The sequence below is a fragment of the Arachis ipaensis genome, chromosome B3 (assembly GCF_059453495.1).
Source record: "Arachis ipaensis isolate K30076 ecotype BB chromosome B3, ASM5945349v1, whole genome shotgun sequence".
Lineage (NCBI taxonomy): Eukaryota > Viridiplantae > Streptophyta > Magnoliopsida > Fabales > Fabaceae > Arachis > Arachis ipaensis.
The window spans coordinates 51,091,185-51,096,292 of NC_142438.1; the positions used below are offsets into that span (position 1 = coordinate 51,091,185).

The following is a 5,108-nucleotide window of genomic DNA, read 5'->3' on the forward strand; positions in this document are numbered from 1 at the left end:
CCAATAACATAACACCATTGCAATTCCCCGGCAACGGCGCCATTTTGATGAATGGATTTTTGACGGTTTAGAAATTCACTAATAAAATCTCGTTGTAAAGTATAGTTTCTAAACCAAGCAATAATCCTTTCATACAAAAAGTTGTTTGTCACTAGTACAAACCCCTAAAATTTATAAACCGAAGTATTGGACCTCGGGTCGTTCTCCCTAGGAATTACAATAAAGTGTCTTGTTATTGGTTATGAGTTATTTTGGGGTTTTGGATAAGAAGCATGAAAAGTAAATGGCAATGAAAATAAACTAAAAAACTATAAAAGGCTCTTGGTAAGGTGTGAGAACTAGAAGTCCTATCCTAGTTATCCTTCTCAATTGTGATGAGAATTGTTCATTGCTACCACTTAGTTAACCCTTACTAATTAAAGGAAAGTCAAGTGGATGAATTGACTTGAGCCACAAGTCCTAGCCAACTCCCAAGGAAGGACTAGCTTTAGTGCACTCCAAACCAATTGGCAATCTCTCCAATTATCAATCAACAAAGGAATTAGATAACTCAAGTGTCACTAATTACTCTACCTAGGCCAAGAGGAATAAAATCTACACTAAAACTAAAAGAGACATTTCAACAAACACATAAAGTGCAAGAGGAGTAAACATTATTAATTGCAAGAATTAAAGGAATCTACAACTACAAAGGCAAGAAATCAACAATAGAAAAGCAAAGAAGAACAATTATTATGAATTACCTCTTATTGAATTGGAAGAAAGTAGAAGGAACAATACTAGATCTACATCAAAATATAAGAACAACATAAAGGAAATTACAATAAAAGAATAGAAGAAGATGAATGTAGCAAAAAAGAATTGAGAGGTAGAAGGAGATGAAAGCATGAATTAAAATATAGATCTAAGATTATTGAACTAAACCTAATCCTAATTCTAGAGAGAAGTGAGAGCTTCTCTCTCTAGAAACTAACTCTCACTACTAAACTAATGATAACTAACATCTAAAGTATGAAAAGTATGAAAAGTATGTTGATTCCCCTTCAATCCTTGGCTTAAATAGCATCAGAAATGAGTTGGATTGGGCCCACAAGGCTTCTAAAATCGCTGGCCACGTTTGCATTAAGTGGGTCATGTGCCACGATCGGCGCGTCCGCGTACCGTGCGCGTGCGCGCCCCTATGCGCAATGCAACTATGGCAAATCTTATATCGTTTCGAAGCCCCGGATGTTAGCTTTCCAACCCAACTGGAACCGCATCAATTGGACCTCTGTAGCTCAAGTTATGGCCGATTAAGTGCGAAGAGGTCGGCTTGACAGCTTTCCGGTTCTTCCATTTCTTCATGAGTTCTCCAACTTTTCATGCTTTCTTTCTTCATTCCCTTGATCCAATCTTTGCCTCCTAAACCTTAAATCACTTAACAAACATATCAAGGCATCTAATAGAATCAAGGTGAATTAAATTTAGCTATTTTGAGTCCTAAAAAGCATGTTTTCACATTCAAGCACAATTAAAGGAGAATATACAAAACCATGCTATTTCTTGAATAAATATGGGTAACAGGTGATAAAATCCCCAAAAATCAATACAAAACAAACCGTCAAATTGGGGTTTGTTAGCCCTCGAGCAGGAGAAGAAAGAATAGATGAAGAAGAAGATGTGGAAGAAACTAGGATTATGAGGAGGGAAGATGGGGATCCTGTGGGATCCACAGATCCTGAGATGATCCTGTGAGGTTCACAGATCTTGAGGTGTCAAGGATTTACATCCCTGCACCAATTAGGCATGTAAAATGCCCTTGCATGCAATTCTGGCATTTAAACGCCGAACTGATGCTTGTTCTGGGCGTTCAACACCCAGATGCAGCATATTTCTGGCATTGAACGCCAGCTTCATGCTTGTTTCTGGCGTTCAGCGCCAGCTCCATGCTCTGTTCTGGCATTGAACACCAGCCAGATGCTCCTTACTGGCGTTTGAACGCCAGTGAACTCCTCCTCCAGGGTGTGCTGTTTTTAATGCTGTTTTTTATTTTTCTTCAATTTTTTCAGTTGTTTTTGTGACTCCACATGATCATGAATCTATGAAGACATATAACTAATCAAAAATATAATTAAATAAAGATTAGGTTGCCTCCCAACAAGCGCTTTTTTAATGTCAATAGCTTGACAGTGGGCTCTCATGGAGTCTCACAGATGTTCAGAGCATTGTTGAGACTCCCCGACACCAAACTTAGAGTTTGGATATGGGAGTTCAACACCAAACTTAGAGTTTGGTTGTGGCCTCCCAACACCAAACTTAGAGTTTGACTGTGGGGTCTCTGGTTGACTCTGTTTTGAGAGAAGCTTACTGTGCCTCTTTTCCATGTTTACAGAAGGATGTCCTTGAGTTTTAAACTCAAGGGAGTCCTCATTCAATTGAAGGACTAGTTCACCTCTGTTAACATCAATCACAGCTCTTGCTGTGGCTAGGAAGGGTCTTCCAAGGATGATGGATTCATCCTCATCCTTCCCAGTATCTAGGATTATGAAATCAGCAGGGATGTAAAGGCCTTCAACCTTTACTAACATGTCCTCTACTTGTCCATAAGCCTATTTTCTGGAATTGTCTGCCATCTCTAATGAGATTCTAGCAGCTTGCACCTCAAAGATTCCCAGTTTCTCCATTACAGAGAGTGGCATGAGGTTTATTCCTGACCCAAGGTCACATAGAGCCTTCTCAAAGGTCATGGTGCCTATGGTACAAGGTATTAGGAACTTTCCAGGATCCTATTTCTTCTGAGGCAATCTCAGTTGATCCAATATATTTAGTTCATTGGTGAACAGGGGAGGTTCATCTCCTCAAGTCTCATTACCAAATAAATTGGCATTCAGCTTCATGATTGCACCAAGGAGCTTGGCAACTTGCTCTTCAGTAACATCTTCATTCTCTTCAGAAGAAGAGTACTCTTCAGAGCTCATGAATGGCATAAGGAGGTTCAATGGAATCTCTATGGTCTCTAGATGAGTCTCAGATTCCTTTGGTTCCTCAGAGGGGAACTCCTTATTGATCACTGGACGTCCCAGGAGGTCTTCCTCACTGGGATTCACGTCCTCAACCTCCCTTACAGGTTCGGCCATGGTAATTAATTCAATGGCCTTGCACTCTCCTTTTGGATTCTCTTCTGTATTGCTTGGGAGAGTACTAGGAGGGGTTTCAGTGATTCTTTTACTCAGCTGGCCCACTTGTGCTTCCAAATTTCTAATGGAGGACCTTGTTTCATTCATGAAACTCACAGTGGCCTTAGATAGATCAGAGACTAAGTTTGCTAAATTAGAGGTATTTTGTTCAGAGTTCTCTATTTGTTGCTGAGTGGATGATGGAAAAGGCTTGCTATTGCTAAACCTGTTTCTTCCACCATTATTAAAGCCTTGTTGAGGCTTTTGTTGATCCTTCCATGAGAGATTTGGGTGATTTCTCCATGAGGGATTATAGGTGTTTCCATATGGTTCACCCATGTAATTCACCTCTGCTATTGCAGGGTTTTCAGGATCATAAGCTTCTTCTTCAGAAGATACCTCTTGAGTACTGTTGGATGCAACTTGCATTCCATTCAGACTCTGAGAAATCATATTGACTTGCTGAGTCAATATTTTATTCTGAGCCAATATGGCATTCAGAGTATCAATTTCAAGAACTCCCTTCTTCTGAGGCGTCCCATTACTCACAGGATTCCTCTCAGAAGTGTACATGAACTGGTTATTAGCAACCATGTCAATAAGTTCTTGAGCTTCTGCAGGCGTTTTCTTTAGGTGAATGGATCCACCTGCAGAAGTATCCAATGACATCTTAGCTAATTCAGACAGACCATCATAGAATATATCCAGGATGGTCCATTCTGAAAGCATGTCAGAAGGACACTTTTTGGTTAGTTGCTTGTATCTCTCCCAAGCTTCATAGAGGGATTCACCTTCATTTTGTCTGAAGGTTTGAACATCCACTCTAAGCTTACTCATCTTTTGAGGAGGAAAGAACTTGGCTAAGAAAGCCGTGACCAGCGTATCCCAAGAGTTCAGGCTATCCTTGGGTTGAGAGTCCAACCACACTCTAGCTCTGTCTCTTACAGCAAATGGGAAAAGCATGAGCCTGTAGACTTTAGGATCTACTCCATTAGTCTTAATAGTATCACAGATCTACAAGAATTCAGTTAAGAACTGAAAAGGATCTTCAGATGGAAGTCCATGAAATTTGCAGTTTTGTTGCATCAGAGAAACTAATTGAGGTTTCAGCTCAAAACTGTTTGCTCCAATGGTAGGGATGGAGATGCTTCTTCCATGTAAATTGGAATTAGGTGCAGTAAAGTCACCAAGTATCCTCCTTGCATTATTATTATTTTCGGCTGCCATCTCCTCTTCCTGTTCAAAAATTTCTGTAAGGTTATCTCTGGATTGTTGTATTTTAGCTTCTCTTAGTTTCCTCTTCAAAGTCCTTTCAGGATCAGGGTCTGCTTCAACAATAATGTTCTTGTCCTTGCTCCTGCTCATATGAAAAAGAGGGAACAGAAAAATAATAATAATAGGGATCCTTTTTACCCAGGTATAGAGGTTCCCCTGTGTGAGTAGAAGAAGAAAAGAATGTAATGTAAAGAAGGGAAGAAGAGAAAATTCGAACACAGATGGAAGAGGGGGTTCGAATTTGGGTGAGATGAAGTGTTAGTAGATGAATAAATAAATAGAAGGAGATGAGAGAGAAGGATTTTCGAAAATTATTTTTGAAAAATGGTTAGTGATTTTCGAAAATTAAAAGAAGAAATAAATTAAAATTAAAATTTGAAACAATTAGTTAATTAAAAAGAATTTTTGAAAAAGAGGGAGGGATTTTCGAAAATTAGAGAGGGATAGTTAGTTAGGTAGTTTTGAAAGAGATGAGAAACAAACAAAAAGTTAGTTAGTTAGTTGAAACAAATTTGAAAATCAATTTTGAAAAGATAAGAAGATAAGAAGTTAGAAAAGATATTTTTAAAATCAAATTTTTGAAAAAGATATGTTTTAAAAAGATATGATTTTGAAAAAGATAGGATAAAATGATATTTTTGAAAAGATATGATTGAAATTAGTTTTGAAAAAAGATTT

General features: G+C 38.4%; 1 non-coding gene across 1 annotated transcript; it reads left to right on the plus strand.

The window, feature by feature from the left end:
- Positions 1-3,878: 3,878 nt before the first annotated feature.
- Positions 3,879-3,986, plus strand: LOC148570620 (small nucleolar RNA R71). The gene has a single exon (XR_015908513.1). It is a non-coding gene; the product is annotated as a small nucleolar RNA R71 (small nucleolar RNA).
- The last annotated feature ends 1,122 nt before the right edge of the window (positions 3,987-5,108 follow it).